Source organism: Epargyreus clarus, unplaced genomic scaffold, assembly GCF_041222505.1.
Source record: "Epargyreus clarus isolate Ecla_fem2 unplaced genomic scaffold, WU_Ecla_fem_2.2 ptg000024l, whole genome shotgun sequence".
Taxonomy (NCBI): Eukaryota; Metazoa; Arthropoda; class Insecta; order Lepidoptera; family Hesperiidae; genus Epargyreus; species Epargyreus clarus.
The window spans coordinates 4,727,333-4,749,618 of NW_027332231.1; the positions used below are offsets into that span (position 1 = coordinate 4,727,333).

At 33.5% G+C, this 22,286-nt stretch overlaps 1 protein-coding gene and 1 non-coding gene across 3 annotated transcripts in view; both read right to left on the bottom strand.

The window, feature by feature from the left end:
• Positions 1–22,286, bottom strand: part of Pde8 (phosphodiesterase 8) — a 286,786-nt gene that overhangs the window by 211,669 nt on the left and 52,831 nt on the right. The window lies entirely within an intron of this gene.
• On the bottom strand, positions 3,908–3,989 carry TRNAS-CGA (transfer RNA serine (anticodon CGA)). Its single transcript has one exon. It is a non-coding gene; the product is annotated as a tRNA-Ser (tRNA).

The following is a 22,286-nucleotide window of genomic DNA, read 5'->3' on the forward strand; positions in this document are numbered from 1 at the left end:
TTTAGCAAGTGATAATTAATTCCTAATATGCACATAACTTTGAAAAATCAGAGATGCGTGTCTGGGATTTGAACCCCGGACCCCTCAATCGAGAGGCCGAGATTGTTAACCAATAGGCTATCACTGCTTACTAGTGTTGAATCACCATCTTTTAAATAGTTCAAAAATATTAGTATACCGTAGCATGCGTGCGTTTAATTTGTAACTAGATGGCGCTGGTGACGATCAATAGCAAAAAATATGTGTTACATCGACGTGCCTCAATTTTGTCTCCTTCTAAAATACACTCTGATCTCTTTTCGAAAAGGGCGAAAAGAAATATAACTTGGACTATCAACAAAGCTATCGTACCTACTTTTGTTTTAATTATGTGATTATAGAGGTAGTTAATAAAGTTAGTAGGAGCGAAAAGAAAACCTACTCAGAAATTGTAAGTAAAACAGGTGAATGGAAGCGAGAAACTCCAAGTGAAGAGTGGATACAAATCGAGAGAAAGAGACAATGAAATAGATTTATAGGACAAAGAGGAAAAGCCCAAAATATTTGTACCTAACCATAAGTTGCCTATATTTTTGGATGACAATTTATAGCCAGAAGGTATTTCCTTCAGGCGCTCTGTGAAGTTTAATTTTAAACACGTTTTTGGACATACTATTAATTAAGAATATTAATAATCATCATCATATATTTATTTGGACTAAATAAAATAAATAAATAGAAAAATAATAAAGCTTTCTCACATAGGCTTCAGAGGCTATTCATCTCTAATCGATGTCAGGTCGAGACATATTTAAAGTCGGTACTCGGTATCAACATCACCATCATTACATCTGAACATTTGCCTAAAGAAATATTTGCGCCGACTTTAATTTGGTTAATACTCGTTTAGTTTCCAAGGGATTGGTAGTTAGTAGCTTACATTTGCTTACATAAGCCATTCCAAATTAGATCACTAGTCGAAGGAATTGAGCGTCAGCTCGTAACTAATTAACTTGCGTATTCACTACTATGTGATAGTGATAGGTATATATCTAATATGTGTAAACTCCTCTTGGGCGTAATATACTATCGTGTCTCTGAATTACGCTTGCATGCATATTCTTGGTATGTGTTGCAGTGATCACGTATATTCAGACAGACACCACAATATCTATTTTTGCCTCATAACAGCAGTGTTAGTTGCTGTGTTCTGGATTGAAAGGTGTGGTAAGGAAGACATGCTTATACGAGGCGTTTCAACTTAGTACGCAAAAGTAGCATCTGTTGTTGATCTCAGGATGGACTTTAATCTTTTTTGGAGTCGATTACAGATGTCCTTTTTTTGTTGACGAGGGGGAAACTCTCAAAAAGTACCCAGTACCGTGGGAGCGACTCGGGATTATATGGGATTCTTACCGCACTAAAACCTTTCCAGTAACCGATTACATATGTACTGGAACCATTTAGCATTAGGTGGACTGCATGGTACTTTACTACTTCTTACAAAAAATGTTAAATCAACGCGATGGCTTGGTGAAATCTGCCACAAAAGTTTTGCCTCAAAACACAAGCAAATAACAGCATTACTCCGAGAAGTAAGTCGGTCTGTCGAGACTCAACATCGAATAACTTTATGGAAGTTGCCGAAAAATATAATTTAACAATTCCCAAGGCAACAGAATTCTCTGAGCATCGTAAATTTTTGTTATTACTTCAGATGTGAACGTACTCATATGCCAGCTTCGCACAAAAGGTATAGTCCGCGCCAAACTGCTAGTTCGCTCTGAAGTAGTTGCGAGCAGGTGTAGTCATACAATTTGATATGGCGATGCGATTGATTTCTATATTCAGAGCGGGCTAGCAGTTTTACGCGGTCTATACTTATTAAGCGTTTTTGGAACGCTTTATTTTTGACTTATTATAGAAAGGGATAATGTTACTGTTCAAAATTGACGTTCGATAAGGATAGGACTAAGATATATTTCAATTTCGTTCTAAGGGATAACTACCTAAATATTTAGAATAATTTAGAATAATAATTGAATTGCAGTCTTAACGTTATTATAACTTCAAACCCGTTTGATAGTCTCAATAAGAGAAAAAAAACTATTTGTTGTTGTTTCCATTAGTCCACAGTACAAACAAAATTTATAGAAATTCAATGAAAAATTAGTTATTTATAAGCAAATATTTTGTGTTTTAGCTGCATATTCACATTTATTTTTATACACACAAAAAACTATCATACTTTCCTGAACAAAACTCTTTTAAAAAGCATCGTTTTTAAAAGTTAACACGTGAAATATTTTCTTGGAAAATATATTCAGAGGGTCCCTACCTTTTCTCATCCATGGCGACTTAAAATCGTTCGACAAAAACAACAATCGCCCCAGGGGATGAAAGCCTTTGCTGGATGCTGCAAAATTGACATTCGTACCCCACATCCAAACTCCTTAATTCCCGTTCCTCTTTTAGGGTTCCGTATACCAAGGGTAAAAACGCCACCCTATTACTAAGCAAGAAGCCTCCGCTGTCCGTCCGTCTGTCGCAGGGCTCTTGGGCCTTAATAGATAGACACTTGATCTTTTTATAAAGTATGATAATATGAATAAAGATGATCGCTATAACAACAAGTATAGTCGTCACAATTAAATAGGCCCATTTTGACACATGCCATTTTTAGGCACTAAGCGTGTGATATAGAAATCGATAACCTAAAACCAATTTTTACTACAAATCGATTACAACCCCACATCGTATTGTATAGATTACTTAAAATTTTGTAAACAGAATATTTATTTAATATTTTTCTAAGTCATCGAAATATTTAATAAAAAGGAGAAAAGAAAATAAATCCTAGTATAATTTAAAAATTAAATCATGTTTAAAAGCATCGCTCGTTAACTGTATTTTTTTTTTCATTTTATCATTCATTAAGAAACAACGTCTTGATTATTTGTGTGTTGTTATGATGAAAAGGGGATAAATAATTGATTATTGGTAATTTTAAGTTTCGATTATTTGAAGGTTAGTCGATTATGATTTAGCCGTAACGTGGTCGTAAACTGTCTACTAAAAAGTTAGTTTAAAACATTAATGACATTAAGATAGCATGTGTCAAAATGGGCCTATCAAATTGTGACAACTATAGGTACAAAATAAAAAACGCTTCAAAGTAATTAGGGGTCGCCATACAAAGCCACATAAAGAATACCTCTATTTTTTACGTTTTTCGCGTTGATTGATTGAACCGTAATATAAACCATACTGAACCGCTATTGACCCGTAACAGGTAGACCGTTCAAATTTTCACAATGTAAGTAGGTATTTACTTGTATAGCACTACAATAACAAATACAAAAAATAAAATAAACGAAAGTTTGGTGGTACGGAACTCTCCTTGTTCGTTCGATTCGTACTTGGCCAATTATTATCTCGCCTCGAGGGAATACAGTAGTCGTAAGTGAAGTCTCCGAGTAGGTATCTTTGTTCAATGTTGCCAACTCGAAATAACGTTAGGGGTGGTTTATCTACAAACTTCTGTTACTGTCATTTCTGAGACGTGTAATGTATAATAAAAATATCTTACTAAATAGTATGAAATTATTTGTCCCAAAAGAAATTTAAAAGTTAAATGTGATATCCAGATAATTTAAACCTATAAACAATTTCTGTATGAATAAATATTTGACATTTTAATAGAATACAACATAAATAAAAACAGATAATGGATTGTTTTTTTTCTTTTCATAAATATGAATATCACTAAAGTAGGTTCGTAAAAGTTATATTTTAACTCTTTAGTTTTTGTTATTCACTTATCCGTAACAAAATGTACATATCGTGTTTTACTTTTGAAATTATTCAAAAAACATGAAAAAAATCTTGTTATAAAATATCAAAAAATATACCAGACGTGTATAACGCACGCAGCCGGTAGGATTCGAACCTACGCTCCCAGAGGGAATCTGATTTCGAGTCAGACGCCTTAACCACTCGGCCACGACTGCTATACGTAGAGGAACGAAATATGGAATACGTTAAAACGGGTTTCTCATTTTACTTTAAATCTCTTGCAATACACTTTATTAAGAAGTTTGTCACAACGGTCTTAGTAAATGAAGAATATCTGTACTTATTTTTCGAAGAATTCGTTAGAAATAAGCGCAAAGTATATGCATAGACTTTTTAAAGTACTAAATACTATTTTACACCTGGAATCCAACTCGGTCGATTTCCAAAAAGCATATTTTTTATGTTATTTTATTATAAATAATTAATGTGTATTTTTAGAAATTACATTGAAGTGTTTGGTAGGTATATACATACATATTTACAATAATATTCTATAATAAGGCAGTGGTAGCCTAGTGGTTAAGAAACCCGGTCTCTCGATCGAGAGGTCCGAGGTTCTTCACCGCTGATTTTTCGAAATTATGTGCGTATTATAAATTAATTATCACTTGCTAAAACGGTGAAGGAAAACATCGTGCGGAAAACTGCATACCTAAGATTTTTATAAAAAACAATCTCAAAGGTACGTTATTCCACCAATACGCACTTGGGCAGCGCGGTGGACTATGGCCAAATCCTTCTCATTCTGAGAGGAGACCCGTGCCCAGCAGTGGGACAATAATGGGTTGATGATGATGACGATGATTCTACAATAATTTTATGGAATTAAGGAAGTATCTTATCTATAGTATCAGTTTATATTTGTAACAATATATAAATAACTAACTGAAGTGACCACTTAAAGTGAACGCACCTACTCGTATGTAGGTATTTGAATCATTTGAAAAAGGAATATCACACAGATTAATAAATAGTTTCTGCTGATTTGAGAGCACAGCAGAATAATTTATATATTAATCTATGGAATACCAAATAATCATTGTGTTTTTCTAATAGTTAATTTAAAGTTTGAAAATGGAATATGAATTCTTTATTTTGTTAAAAGGCGATATAGTTATTTCTTTCGTTTTTTATTACCGATTTTCATTCATACACAGAAAATATCCTCATGTGAAATTATGAGTATAAAAAGCGTAATAGTTACTTTACTTTATAAAATATGTTATATCTATTAAGAATAGATAATTTGGCTGCAAAAAATCTGGCTGCAAACAATTCGTGAGAAAATATAGGTACATATTATTTCGGAAAACAATAACTTGACTGTTCCGCTACTATCCGGTTTGAACCAGAACTAATCCAATTACCTATCTCAATTATCATAGACTAACACCAATAGTTCTAGAGGTTGAAGAGGAAATTGTTGTTGAAAGTCCCTGAATGCCATTCCTAACTCGTGTTTGCGATTAAATATTGATTAGTTTCTAGTTGCAATCTGAATTACTCTTTGTTGGTACTATAGTTGAATAAGTTACTCACAAACCTTCGAATATTGACTTACATTATATAAAGCCATAGATTAGTAAAGATTACTCACTCCTAACAAGAAAATGTAGCAAGTTTGACAAGCATGCGACTCTACATTTTGTAGTTAACCACTTTTATTTTTATAATCAGAGATAAAAGAAAATAATTATAAAGTATATTCCAAAATGTGCATCTTCATTTTTCATTAATACGTAATTATCAATTTTCTAAAACGTGGTACGACTTTTTGTGATTTACCTAAACACTTCACTTCAATTATACCCTATCTACTCAACATTCAGGCTAATTCTTATTAAATAACTTAATATTTTATTAGATAATTAAAGATATAATACAGTAATCAGAAGCACAAATTGCGTCACTAATCCGGGAATAGGTATCAATTGAAAACCTTTGTTGCACGTCAATCCTTTAACATTTATAGCATGTGTAAAATCCGAATTTGAAATTGAAGCACTTTGTACTGCGTACTGAATGTATTTCTACATATTCCAATACCATGTATGATTTATTCGAATACATTTTACACGGCCGATCGGTTTATCTGGATCACAACAAATCCGCATGGTTCATATGGTTTGAAACGTAAATAGAATAGAATAGATTTACGTTTCACTCGATATGGAATTGAATTTCAAGCTCAGAAATTCCTTCGCTGAAATGCCTTTATTGTGTATTGTGTTGGAAAATACACAATTCGACGAGATTTGTTGTAAAGTTTACAGTTTTAAAACAAAGGGTCGTTTTAAAATTTATTTTAATCAACGTTTATTTGTGTTGATTACTTGGTTAATGATGTGATACATCACTTGCATAAATTAAATAATTATTCTAATATTTAGCTCGTAATAAAATATACGAGTCGAAGGAGTTGTTAACACGATTATTGAGGTGTGAAGACAAAATTCAAATTTTCTTAATTACAGAAGCTAATTATATAATGTTTCAATTACAAAATAACATATTTTTATTTCGACAGATAATCATATTACAACTACAATATTTTTTTTAAATATTGTAGCACATAATATATGTCTTAAATATTAATGATAACATTTAATAAAACATGATTCTGATAAGTTACAATCACCCTTTAAAACATTCATATGTCAATTTAAAACTTGAAAGCTATAAGAAATTGTACGTAAAAATACAACTAATACTTAGTTTGATAATTATAGTTGATTGTACTCTGCGCTACGTAACAAAAAGTGCATTAAAAACATTAGATTCCTTGTCTATGAGTGCCACAGATAACACTAATGGCGGGCAAAGCAATACATCCGATTTTTTACCTGTTTTTTAATCTCTCTTGAGTCAATTACTGGCTATACTCATGACCAACAAATAACTATATAAATTGTATCTTTATTTAAAATCGAAATTGTTCCAAATTATATTTACGTAATAAACATATTAAATAAGTATAAAAATAAATATGAACTAAATAAAAAATTCTCATAATTAATAAAAATTTAAACATAAAATTTCTAAGATTCCATATACCGTTTGTATATGAAATTTTAGCATTATAATCTTAGGGGCAATATGAGAACTTAAGGGTTCTCTTAAGTGAAATTTATTTCACGTTTAAATTACTTTGAGTCGTCTATTACCCGTAAACGGGAAGTAACGACTTGCCGGGCTCGACTCTAATTTTTAAGATAACATTAAATTTTCATCACATTCAATTAAGTATGTAATAATAATTTATTTTAGGAATTTAAGGCGCGGTCCAGAAGGAATAGTCGGGAGTAAATATTGCGCTCCTTTCAGCTTTTTTCTTTATACCTAATCATCATTAAGCCATTACTGTCCCATTTCTTAGCTCCAGCTGGTTTTCAGACTAACAAGGCCCATAGTCTACCACGCTGATCAAATGCACATTAACTGTAACTGAAAATAAAAGGTTTCTTTGTTGTGTCTTTAAAGTGGGTGACAGGAAATTTCTATATTTAGCTTGTTATAGCAGGATTAAAATGCAAAAGGGGCGTATCGATACGTTTTACGTCATAACGCAAATATTTAAGACTATTTTTAACAACCTTTGATATCGAAATTTAAGTAACGCCATCTATTGGGAACTATTCTTCAAGCATTGTCGAACAAATAAGACTGAAATGAGAGAGCAGACAAAAGCGACACACGAAAATTCGGTTCGTATATCTGTCGAAGGGGCTCCTTAACTAAATTTATGTGACGGCGGCTACATTAGTAGGTGATGGAAACAAGCAGGTGGGCTGGCGTCACGGGGCAGCGGTTCTCAACCTACTGTACCAGAAAGTCGATAAAATTTCCATTATACTCGTAATTTATTGATGATGTAATGCTATTTTTATTTCTCCTACGGAATGACGGGTGATTAAAATCGTCAAAGATATTATAAAATCTATGACGTATTTTCTAATTAAATTTTGTTTGATGAAACTAAACTAACTATAACTATATTCAGAAATATTCAGGTGCTGAACCATCGGTGTAATTTATGGTAGTGGAATTTTCGTGACGTTCTCACACGAAGAGAAGTCAAACCAACATAGAAAAAAAAATCTAAGTCATCAATGCAATAATGACACGTCTGATGAAAACAATGTAGGTGCATGATCGGCGAAGTGAATATAATTAGAAACCGAAATTAGAGAAAGGTGGTAGAACCCTTTGCGATTCGACTTCGGCGGCACCACCGCCACACCTATTTCTACCTAATAACAGCAGTGTTAGGCGCTGCTGTGTTCCGGTTTGAAGGGTGTGGTAAGGGAGACAGACTTTTCGGATCGTTCCAGCTTAGTCTTCAAGGGTAGCGGCGCATCTGTGGCCGACCTCAGGTAGGAATATCTTATCCTATCTGGGGTTGATTACAAATGTCCATGGGCGGCAGTAGCCACTTACCATCAGGTGGACTGCATGCTCGTCTGCTACTTCTATATTATAAAAAAAAATTAACTTATTTCTTAATTTTATACAATGATTGCCAGTATTTTACTTAAGAATTCCTTCTCTTTTAAGAGTTTTATTTTTAATTTCAATTTAAAATAAAACTGTAAAATAAAACAGAATGTGTGGAACATATAAAAGTAAACAAATTTATTTCCAATACAGCTTATGAATGGTCGTCTTGCAAATAGTGTAGCTAAGTAGAAAATGCAATGAAAGTTGGGCACAGCTGACCTATCGTATACGGGTATTGGGGTAATTGCGTCCGAGTAAAAATGTCAAGTGTGTTTGTCACCGATACCAGTATAGTATGAGAGGTATAGATGTTATTGTCGTAAAGGCGGGCTGTTTGATGGCAACTATAATGAAAATATCACAATCTTTGACACTGGTAATAAGCCAAACGAGCTATTGTAAGTCAAATATAAGTCACCGTTACTTGTAAATACAATACAATACATTAAATAAATAATTTTCATTTTTTTCATTATTTACTCTTATTCAAAATAGGTAAAGTAGCGATTTGGTATGATTTTCATCCATTAAACGGATGAAGATCGTCACTAATTGGGATCTACTTATATCTGGTTTCAAACTAATAAATATATTTAGTTATCTAATTGCCCACTAAGTTATTATACTGAATGATTTAAATTAATATTATTCTAATATTCGAGTGTTATTTTATAACGAAACTATTCTAAATTATTAAATTTGGAAATTATAAGAACCCAAGAATATACAAATACATATTTGAAGTTCAATAACTTCTCTACTCATTTTTCAAATGAATCTTCGAAAAAAACTACAACAACATAAATGTAATATTACGAAAGAGTGCTCCAAAAAACATGCATCATTTTCAAAACAGTCCATAGCAGCGTCTGCCAATTGAAGTTGATTGAACGTATTGCACTAGAAGCTCTCGGTCAACATTGTTGCACTCGCGAGTTATTACATTCATGTTACTTGCAGATGTGCCTTACTATATGTTCTTTACAAATGTAGAGAGCTCTGAATTATAATGTTTAGATTTTTTCTACTTTTAGTTTCAACTTTGTTCGTCACTGGTTGCCGCTTATAAGGCGGGAATAATAGAATAGTGAACAAATCATAAACAGGAATTTGTTAGTCAAAAGTAAGTCACCGTTATTATTTGCAAAGTAAACAAATAAGTATTGCAATGGTTATTAACTTCAAAATATATTTTGTGTCTTAATAGACTTTACCTTTTCTTCTCTTTATATATTGTTATTAAACATAGATTTTTTTTAGTCAGGTCCAAAAGCCATTCTATGTAAGTATAATACTGATTGATTTGAATTAATATTACTAAAACATGCATCCATTTTTCAACAGTCTAAAGCAGCGTCTGCCAATTGAAGTTGATTGAACGTATTGCACTAGAAGCACTCGGTCAACATTGTTGCACTCACGAGTTATTACATTCATGTTACTTGCAGATGTGCCTTACTGTTTATTAGCTGCTCTTTATTAGAGAGCTTTACATTACAATGTTTACAATTTGTTAGATTTAGTTTCACAGTTGGCAACTTGTTGCTAATGAAAAGGGAATAATGGAACAGTAATAATAAAAGGGCATTTGTTTGTTCAAAGTAAGTCACCGTTATTATTTTCAAATAATATCTTAAAGTAAACAAGTAAAGCCATGGTTTTTTAATATATTTTTTGTATCAATAAATGATGTCTGCTATTTTCTATGTGTTATTATTTAAAATAAATAAAATATATTTTGCTTCGATCCAAAACCCCTTCTTTCTAAGTATTATACGGATTGATTTGAATTAATAGTGCTAAATTATTCAGGTGTGTCTTTATATTAAAACTATTCAGATTTCTATAACTTCTCAACTATCTTTCCAAATGTATCTTTAAAGAAAATAAATAATAAATGAAAACATGCCTCAATTTCACAGCAGTCCATATCACCATCTGCCAATTGAAGTTGATTGAACGTATTGCACTAGAAGCACTCTGTCAACATTGTTGCACTCACGAGTTATTGCATTCATGTTACTTGCAGATGTGCCTTACGGTGGTTGTATTAAATATAGATATAGAGAGCTTTACATTACAATGTTTTTAATTTATTAGTTTTAGTTTCACAGTTGCTTATGAACAAGGAATAATGGAACAGTAACTATAAACGGGCATCTGTTAGTCCAAAGTAAGTCACCGTTATTATTTTAAAATATTATCTTAAAGTTAACAAGTAAAGCGATAGTTTTTATATTAAAAAATATTTTTGTATTAATGGATGTTATCTTTTATTTTCTGTTTACTTATTAATGTCTAATAAATATTAATAGTACATGCAAACCATGCATCCATTTTACAACAGTCCATATCACCATTACATCAGCCAATTGAAGTTGTTATAACGCATTGCACTAGAAGCCCTCGGTCAACAACGTATCTGGAACGCCCTACCCATTAATCTCAAAAAACTTCTGAACAGGGAGAGATTCAAATCAAAAGTCACAGAATACTATCTGAGACAACATCTGGGGAATTAAATTAATTTAGTTTTATCTATTTATTACAATTAATTGTATTTGTTTTTATTTTTTACTTTTATTTTTTTTTCTTTTTTCACTATTTCTGCATTTATATGTTTATTAAATTACCGTTTATATACATCTATACGTACAATATATATCTTATTTTGTTGAATATTTTATTTAGTAAATTTATTTATATTTAATTATATCAATACCGTCCTCGCTGATCTCTGTTTGACCTAAAGGTTGACTGGTAGAGAATGCTCATAGCATTAAGTCCGCCTTTATACCATATTTTAGGTATATTAAGAATGAATAAATAAATAAATAAATAAAAATGTTGCACCCACGAGTTATTACACCGATGTTACTTGCAGATGTGCCTTACTGTTTATTACATATAAATGTAGGGAGCTTTACATAACAATGTTTAGAATTTGTTACTTTTAGTTTCAATTCGTCACTAGTTGCTTATGAACAAGGAATAATGGAAATAATATTTTTAAGCAATCGGGCTTTTTCTATAATCATCATCTAGTTATTAAACTAGATTTATAGGTACTTACCACTTACCCTGTTTAATAAATATGTACTTACTACTTATTATTTATCTGTCAGTATAACATTAGCACAGAATAACTTCGGAGTACTTGAGAATATTGACCTTTGCCCTTGAGAGAACTGTTCTGGCGCCGTCACTGAATCATTCTCTTTTTGATTCTAAATTAAAATCGATTAACCGATACTACATGTGTACACTACATAAAACACGTCAAAGATGAACTAAGGAAATGGACTCCTAATAATACATTTTGGTACATAGGTAAATCTGTTACTTTTTGAATAATTGCTTGTAAAGTCGGTACTCACTATTGTTGTTTGGTCAACTTTAATTAGCAAATATTAATGTGTAAAGTATGTAGAAATATTTGTATGAATAGCAATTTATTTAACTCTACAAACAAACCAATGTCCAATCATAATACGAGTATGATATTCTTATAATTAATTTAATATTTTTTAATTTTTCGTAAGTTTTTTACAAGCGTTTGGTCTATCAAGTTTTTCGGCCATGGTAGCAACATTTTTGACGAAAGCACTGCGTAGGCGTCGAAATCGGCAACACATACGTCATGTAGACGTCACATACTGCGCGGTAAACAAAAAATGCGCACTTTTTGTACTTTTGACATGCAAACGGTTACTATCCGAGATTGTATAGCGAACATTTAATACTCGTAGCAAATTGACTGTTTATCTGTTGAGAAAACAAAAATAAAATATTTTATAGAGCGCGCACTCTCCTCGATTTTCTGGTAATTATTACAATATAATTTCGATTTAAAACTTTTGGTACTTATTTTCTAGGGTTCTATACACGAAGTAAAAGCGGAACCCTATTACTAAGCCTATACTGTTCATCTATCCATCTATCAGTGGGTTCTATCTCTTAAACCGTAATAGATAGACACTTAAAATCTTACATTTTGTTGTTACATTATTATGTCCGCTATAACAACAAATACGGCAGCAGCACTGCCACACCCATTTCTGGTAGTTATTCGTAGTACTAGAAATGGGTGTGTCAGTAAGCGGCGGTACCTTATAAGTAGTAGCAATATAAGGATGTGTTCTGATTCGAAGACGGAAATAAATCAAATATACTAACTTTTCAACACAGAAATATTTCAACTTAGTACTCATGGTAATAAAATCGCTTACAGATTTTCATGACAGATATTTATAATACAAAGTTATCATCCCGATTATTGTCATCTCATTAGGTACTGTCCCACAGCTAGGCACGAGTCTCCACTCACCGTAAAAGAGGCTTAAGTCATAGTCCATCTCGCTGGTCAAGTGCAAACTAGGAGAATTCATATACCCTTTTAAACTTTTTAACAAAATTACACGAAAAAAAATACACATTGGCTTTTTCTTTTTCGCAATACCACGACTACCATCGTTTACCATAATTGAACCTGTCTATATTTACCACAACCTTATAATAACAATTATAACTCTAACATTTGCCGGAATTTCACGTCAAACCGTGTGTAATGACGAAACAATACATAAACATTCGAAAAGCACGAGGTAAATAAGCATCGCATTTACTAAATACTATTTCTCGTAAAAACAATTAAAGTTAGCATTATTACTGTTAAACGATTTGTAAGCCAAACATTTGTATTTTGTGTTTATAATCGTGGAAATTCTAAGGCACAATCTGTATGGACGACTTTATATTGAACGTCGATCAAACGCATTTTAAAAGCGTACGTAAAAGTAGTTATTGAATTCCTTAAATAGCTGGTTCCAATTCCTATTGTGACAAATTTGCTAGGAATAAAAAAATTTTCTGAACTAGAGTCATAGAGATCCAGTGGTGATCAAAGGTAAAATCTTAAGCGAACCATTCAAAGCGCCAAAAATTTGCAGCAAAAATACATTTACAGTCTTATTTCTAAAAATAGATAAAAATTCTGCGCCATCAACTTCTGGTGAATCTTTCGTAACTAATCAAGAGATGGCGCTGCTAATATTTCTGAATCACAGTATCGAAGTTTACTTAACATTTTACACATACAACATACAACTTCAAAACTGAAACAATAAGATTTCCGTTTCTCTACCATGATCATATAGCCTGTACCCTTAGTATAAGTTGTTACATTATTGACTGTTTTTGTATTTGTTTAAGTATTTTCCATACATTTCCAATCAGTCCTGATACAGTCCGCTAGGGGCGCTGATTGGAAATGTATGGGCAAATACGTAAACAAATACAAAAACAGACATTTTTGTAAAAAAGGTACAACACATACTAAGGGTACAGCTAGGAGATTTCCTTTTTCTAATGGTTTTGTAATATTTGCCGTCAGTTTGAGGTAAACCTTACAAGTTCTAAGAAGACGAAGATAGACGCATATAGTTTATGACTGACGTATTGCTACGGTTGACTTTAACTGCCTCGGCAACATTTTACACTAGTTTACGTCTATTCCTGTAAGACAGGTTTATCGGCCGTGGAAAAACAAGGTACCTACTAGAAGATGAAAGTAAATAATTAGAAAACTTACAAAAAATACACCTGATGTTTTCCAAGTATTTAAAAGAGAACGAAAAACTTAATTTTGTCCTAAGGGACAAAAGACTAGACTTAGATAAGTATAATCCGCATTAATCAAGTTGTTTTTCTCGTCTTAAATTACTCTATTTTAAGAATTCATGGAATTTTCTTTTTTATTTTAAATTTAGCTAATTTTCGTGCCCTTCCCAAGGCCGTTTTGGTAAAATTCTTTTAGTAAAAGAACAAATGTCGCGGCTACAAAGCAACATGTCGCAATCAAACCTTTGCCCGGCGGCGGTCCCTAAGTAACCTCACGTGACCGTTGTCATTGTAATTACTTTCCAAATATTAGCCATTACCTCTTTGTATTAAATATGATTATCGTGTTATCTAGATAAGTCTTATCTAATGTATTTTTTTAATATAAATATAATCGGCTAAGTTGTTTGCTTTAACCCATCTTCGTGGTCAGTCCATTATTGTCACACTATTGGGCACATGTCTCTTCTCAAAGTGAGACAGGTTTAAGCCAAAGTCCGCGACTATGAGAACTTTATTTAAAGAACTCTCGGGCGGTGTGATTCATCGTAATGTTTTTCTTCGTCTTTATAGAAAGACATAATAATTTCTAACACGTACCTAATAGTAACTTGAAAGAGGCCCATACCTTGGATGCGTACCTCGGACTCTCAAATTAAGAGGTAATCAAGTGCAATTAATTCGTGGAATCGAAATGAAAACTAAGTAAGAATGTTTCGTACCCTACTTGAAAATCCAAAATAGTACTATATCTACAACTCCTATACGATAAATGGACCTCAAGTAAAAATAAACTTTTATTAAAAATTACTATCAATCAATTTTATTTTCTAAAATATTCTAAAAATTTAATACCGCTTAATTAGTGCGGGGAAACCTGTCAAAGAAAATGAAATGAGCTTCTTAGAAAAGTGATTCCAGTATTTTATACATTTTCTCATAATTTTCTGGATGTTGACCTAAAGATGTTGTAGAAATAGAGAATTCAATAATTACTTTCCCGATGGAAATTTTAAGTCCCAACTCAAAAGTCTACTTTATAAATACGTGATGAAAGAAAAACTTTTTAATTATATACACATAGGGGTAATATTCTGTGTATTCTCTAGCCAATAAAAGGACCATCATTTGATTGCTAAACTATGAAATAATGAAGGAAGACAATAGAAATTCATTACGAGAAATTTATGTGAATGAACTTCCCGGGGTATTCCCTGAGCGCTATAACATGGAGTTCTTCCAGAGGGGTGCAAAAAGAGCTCTCCTTCAACGCCGGCGATGCGATGGCGACTTCTGTGGTGTTGCAAATGTCCATAGGCGTCGGTGACTGCTTTCCACCAGGTAACCCGTCTGCCTTATCGTTAGGTATAAATATAAAAATATGTACCATAAAATTGCAAATAACAAGTAAGCGAAAAACATTCATATAGTAAAAAAAAGATTAAATATTTGTTACATTAGTATCTAACTTTCACAAAGATATAAAAAATATACAGAAACAAATAAACAATAATTTAAATACATAAACAAATAAACCGTAGAAGCTTGAAGCGAATAATCTCAATTTACGACAGTATTTTGTCAAGATTACCGAATAACGAATGTAATTACGATATTTGCGCAGACATTCATCGCAAAATCATCCTGGTGGCAAGGAAAGAATTCGTAATAAAGAAATAAATTGGAACCCTGAGACACGAGGGAAGGAATTCTATTCATACACTAGGAATCGCCGGTGGCGTCGTATGCGAGGTTGATCTGTTCCTGACAACGTTATATTGAATCGATCGTAACTGAATGGTCCTAATCTACGACAGATTAGCACCAAAAGGACCAAATGCGTTAATTTTTATTGTCTTCTTAAATATTGATCGAGAGCCTTTGACTTATATTACGATTACTATCTTAATTATCATAAATTAGTTGCACTATAGGTACATAATTTTATTGCAATGTATTTTATACAACGCAGTGATATACAAACCAGTGATAGCCCAGTGGTTAAAAAGTCCCGAGGTTCAAATTTCAGGCACCTCTGATTTTTCAGTCATATGCGTATTAGAAAATAATAAATGATCACTTGATTAAACGGTGAAAGAAAACTTCGTGAGGAAATCTGTATACCTGAGAAATCTTGAAAAAAAAGTTTTCAAAGTAGTTGAAGTCTACCAATTCGCATTTGGCCATCCGCCATTCAATCCAATTCACTATGGCCTAATCCTTCTCATTCTGAAAGGAGACCCTTGCCTAGTATTGGGATAGTAATGGGTTGATGATGATGACTATTATAATCAACATTATCTATTTGTTATACTATAGGTACTCGTACATATTTATTACTAGTTTTGTTTAAAAGGAAATAATATGACATACTAACATACATAAAACTGAAAATTCGTACCTTCATTGGAATTACAGTGGCGCCATCTGGCGAAAATTGGATGGACAACAACTTCGCTAAAGATCACCACTTGATCGAAAGCATAGTTTACCATTCAATCCTTACTAATATCGATTAAAATAATCGATTTTTTTGGTCCAAAAGATCGATTCTCCGATTAATTGACCTTAGATCGCCATCCCTAGTACCCATGGGATTTCCGGGATAAAAACTATCCTATGTCCTTTCTCGGGTCTCAGACTATCTTTGTACAAAATTTCATTAAAATCGGTTCAGTGGTTTGGGTGTGAAGAAGAGACAACCAGACAGACAGACAGAGTTACTTTCGGATTTATAATATTGTATATTACTAAGGATTAGTAAGGATAATGTATTTTATACGGTTAGGTACTTACCCCAACTGTTTCTAGATATTCACTACACACATTTACAGACATTTCTTGATATTCAGTCCGATGACAATTTGATTTTCTTTTTAGGTAGCATATCGCAATTTTATACATTCGAATATTATTTTTAGAACTCCCACGTTAAAGTCGCACAATTTATATCACCCACTTCAGTAGCTCCACGAGTATACTGCTGGATATTGTAACTATTCATATTTTATGATAAACGATATCAAAATAGGCACACTTGTAATAAGTACAACATTTTATTCCATCCTTACGAGTATGTTGTGAATGTTAGTTGCGTTACGTCATATTATTTATCATAACACGAGGCTTTATGAATATAATGTTGATAATGACAAAATATTTGAAGGTAGAACCCATTCTAGTTCACCTCCGAAGGCAACATCGCCACACTTATTCCTAATAACAGCAGTGTTATTAGTTAGGTACTTAATAACAGTGTTATTAGGTAGAAATAAGCGTGACGGTGGTGCAGACGTATATTTCAGAAGCGTTCTATCCAGCTTAGTCCTCAGGGGTAGCGGCGCATACCTGTGGTCGACCTCAGCTATTAATATCTAATCCTATCTGGGGTTGATTACAGATGTCCACGGGCGACAGTGGCCACTTACTATCAGGTAGACTGCATGCTCGTCTGCTACTCCTGTATTATAAAAATAGGTCAATATACATTTTGAAGGAAAATACTGTTTTATCTGGCACGGCACGCGTCTGACACGTTCTATGTCTGTAGCAGTATATGAACCCTCATTTAAAATTTAACTTTATTTCATTATCGTCACCAGATGGCACCACAGGTATAGTACTCGTAAAACTGCTTGTCCGCTCTGAATATAGAAATGAATCGCGTCGCCATAGTAAATTGTATGACTACACCGGCTCGCAATAACTTCAGAGCGGACTAGCAGTTTGGCGCAGACTAGTTAGTATTATATTGTCCTAGATTATTATTGATCGATTACTATCCTCATAAATATCGCGTTATCTTTGATTTATAGCGTAATTGAACATACTCTGTTCAATTACTTCCGAGTAGGGTTGGTCCCATTCCCGGTTGGGATATAAAACGGGATTAAACCAGGAAAGATAATAAATAACATTCAATTTTTAATATCGCCAGCTGCGTTTTACTGCTGGAACCGATGTAAAATTTTGTAATTTCCATTTTTTGCTCTGATTTAAATTTAGTACCTTTTTTAAATTTGAGTTTTATTTTTAATTTTGAATATCTTCCTAGCTAGGTAGGAACTAGCACTACTATTCTACTTCATACTACTTACACGGCTATGTATTTATTTAAAGGATGTGATTCAAACGGTATTTTAATGTAAGAATATGTATACGATGTTTCCTAAATAATGATCAGGGGTAGCAAAATAGCTGGGGTAGCTGTAATCAATTTAAGAACTACCTTTAGGCAGACAGAATTTAAGTTTTGTAATCCTATTTAAATGATTCGTAATTAACTTAAAATACTTTTAGAGATCTACCTAAGATCGACTACACTAACTCTAAGGATTGAGCTAGAATGCCTTGTACAAGTGTCTTCTTTATCTTCAAACGAAAACTCATTGTTGTTATAAGTCAGGATTCTATTACCTACATTAAAACACTACCTTCTTACGTTATTACTTTCTTACGTAAACTAAATGGCCAATACATACAAGGTACTTGAAGTGTCTCTGAGCGAAGATAAATCTTAAAAAGTGAGTCTTTTATACGGTCACTTGTGGAGTCTTATTTACCCTCTCGAGCTGGTCCAGGCAAAGTGATAGATCAGACTCTAACATTATTATAAATCTTGGTTAAATACTTTATAACTCTTACTCTTACTTTTAAACTCTTTTTCAAAATATTATATCAGTAAAGAGCATGCAGTCTACGAGGTGGTAAATGCCTAAGTAACTACCATCTATTGAGATCTGTATTCAGCCCCAGATAACATTACAGTCCTTTTTTTACGAGGGGGAAACCTTCAAAAGGTAGGTACCCGGTGCTGTGAGAGCGACGCAGGGTTATGTGAGATTCTTACCGCACTAAAACGCCCCCGGTGGCAGTCCTTGGCGCTGCGTTGTGGGCTCCAAAGGAACGGAACCGGAGTCCTCTTAGCGCGTTACCCTGTCGGACTACGCCCAGGTGAGCTTGGCGCTCGCATCACCGTCTGATGCGTACGACGGAATGCGACCACACATACCGCCGTCCTTCCCGGGGCCGCTGGCTGGGCGGTTCGAGCTCCCACTCTTGCCGCCCGCAACACCGAAAGCCCCTTTTAATCGCCTCTTACGACAGGCAGGGGATACCGTAGCCCTATTCTGGTCCCGGAGCTACAGAGACAACATTTCAGTCCTAATGAGGTTTGCGACAGATGCGTTGTTACCCCTGAATACTAAGTTGAATCGCCTTGGATAAGTGTCACCATACTACACCTTGAAACCTGAATAAAACATCGTTTTACACTGCTTTTAATAGGCAAACATGTATGTGGCAATTCTTTGTACCTTATTTCTATGATTTCTGTATTGTATGATTTTTGTGTACAAAAACGTATTAAATTAAATAAATGTGGCGGTGGTCCTTCCAGAGTCCTACCACTAAGGGTTCTATCATCTTCAAAGGACCAAGATGGTCGCTACATATGTAAGTCACCCGTCATCCATACCCTTTTATTGAAACGCAAGAACTGTTTTCTTAAACTAAAGACTTCCGTTACCTGAAACAAAAAAAAAGATGGGTCAATATCAGTATAGCGGAGGTAGAAGAAAACTTTAAAATGTGTATCTTTAAAACCACTAAATTTTGATTGTAGCCAAATCGAGAGATAAATGTAAAGTTTAATATGTCTAATTAAAAACTCAATATTTCATAATAAAACGTTAAAAATAATAACTCATTCTAGTAACTATTTGTTTCAATTTGTTTTTCCTTAAAACCCTACTTACCTTGAAGGTACATTAGCTACTTACCTTTTACGTTTATTATTTTATTTACCTACACTACAATAAAATCCTATTAACCGAGGGATCAAGGGATACAAGAGAGAACGTTACTTTCTGACCTTTATACCCCACAAATACAGTTATAATACCTTAATTGCTTCTTTATGTATGACTTCATAAACGTGGCCATCGCGTATACGTTAGCGGTGATAGCCTAGTGGTTAAGAAACTCGGCCTCTCGATCGAGGGGTCCGAGGTTCAAATCCACCTCTGATTTTTCAAAGTTATGCGGGTATTAGAAATTTATGATCCCTTGCTAAACGATGTAGGAAAATATCGTGAGGAAACCTGCATACCTAGGAGATTTATAAAAAAAATCTCAAAGGTATGTGAAGTCTACCAATATACGCACTTGACCAGCGCGATGGACTATGGCCTAATCCTTATCATTATGAGAGGAGACCCGTGCCCAGCCGTGGGACAGTAATGGGTTGTTGATGACGTATACGTTGACTATAGAAGCTTAGTGGTTCAAAACTCGACTCCACAATCAGATCTGATCAGGAAATCTGAACAGGAAACTTGTTTATCAAATTATTTAAGTACTTTTATTTTATTTCTATACAATTACTTGAGGTAGTTAGTTATATTTCATGTCGTTACATAACCCAAAGTTAATTTATTTTTATTAGTTATAGCTTTAGAATACCATTAACATCGTAGATATACAACCGCATTTACTTTTATAATCCTTTTAACTTTATGTCTCACTATCTGAGTTTAATAGTTCACTCACGTTTAGTTCAAAGTTAAATGTACTTCGCGTCTTAAAGTTTTATCTATTCGAGTAAATCTCTCCTAATGATTGATTTTGTTAGATTATGTTTGAAAGGTGGTAGAACCAGTATGGTTCACTAATCACTAAGACAGAGACAAATATACAAACACCCAGACCCAGAAACATACACCTAAATTCATCATTTAGATATCTGTCTGACCGGGGATCGAACTAGTTGAAGGGTGTTCTAGTTTGAAGGGTGTGGTAAGGGAGACATACTTTACCGAGGCGTTCCAGCGTAGTCCTCAGGGGTAGCGGCGCATCTGTGGCCGATCTCAGCCAGGAATATCTAATCCTATCTGGGGTTGATTACAGTTGTCCATGGGCGGCAGTAGCCACTTATCAAGATGCGTGCTCGTCTGCTATTCCAATATTATAAATAAAAACACCGATTTCTTTAAAAGGGCAGATAAGGCTGATCGGCTTCAGGAAGAACCCTTGCTTGTGTTGCTACCCCTGAGGAGGTAGGAATGCTTGGGGTAAATAATTATGTCTATCTCATTTATTACACCTTTTAAACAGCAACACAGCACTGCTTTTTTTAGGCAGAAATTGGTGTAGCAGTAGTACCTCCAATAACAAGTGTAAGAAATAATACGATTTCCTGATATTTAAAACACTTTTATTCTGTATCAGTTCTATACTACACTTTTAGAACATGCGCTCGGTAGCGCTTCCAACAACCAACTGCCGTGCTCGTGTCGTTACAACAATTCAAGTTATTTCATCGCCACCTGAGCGCCATCTATGCAAAGTAATCGGAAGTTGTACGACACGAGGACGGACATCCGTTTAACATAAATAATCTAGTTTGTTTGTACACCTTGTTTAATATTACTAAAAATTAATAAAACATTTAATAATATAATAAGTTATTTAAAATTAATTTAATACAATATAATTATTTTCACATCATAACTTCCGTTTTACATTAATTCATCTAAGTGTTAATCTCAGTAGTAATTACATCAAAATTACCAAGACATTTAAATAAGTCTGTATTGGGTATTTTCATAATTGTTTACAGTCGGCCTTTCCTGGCATATTCACGTCTCGTGAAATAGTAGTGTTAAAATGAACAAATAAACAGAAAATAAAAAAAAAAAAAAATAATAATAATAATACATAAATTCATTGGAAACTGGCTATGAACTGGCCCTTTATCTACAGTTATAACAAATAAATTACTGCCACTTGAAACCCCTTCATGTTTTCAAGTAGGTAATTAGAATCTGTTAATAATATAGCAGTGGCATTGCTCACAGCAATATTAGAATACGGAAGCTCACACTCATCCCAGTGAGACCCCTACATGTTCTCACTAGGTACAATACTAAACTTAACCCAGTGAGACCCCTACATGTTCTCACTAGGTAAAATACTAAACTTAACCCAGTGAGACCCCTACATGTTCTCACTAGGTACAATACTAAACTTAACCCAGTGAGACCCCTACATGTTCTCACAAGGTAAAATACTAAACTTAACCCAGTGAGACCCCTACATGTTCTCACTAGGCAAAATATCAAAGTTACTTACCCCAATGAGACCCCTACATGTTCTCATCAGGTAAAATGCCAGACTTACTTATCCCAGTGAGACCCCTACATGTTCTCACTAAGAAGTAAGAACACTACATTCATGCACACATATATTCATTAAACATAAACAAATAATTTCAGTTCATTTTAATTAATTCGTTAATCACAATTGATTTCAAAATATAACTGATAGGTACCTTTATA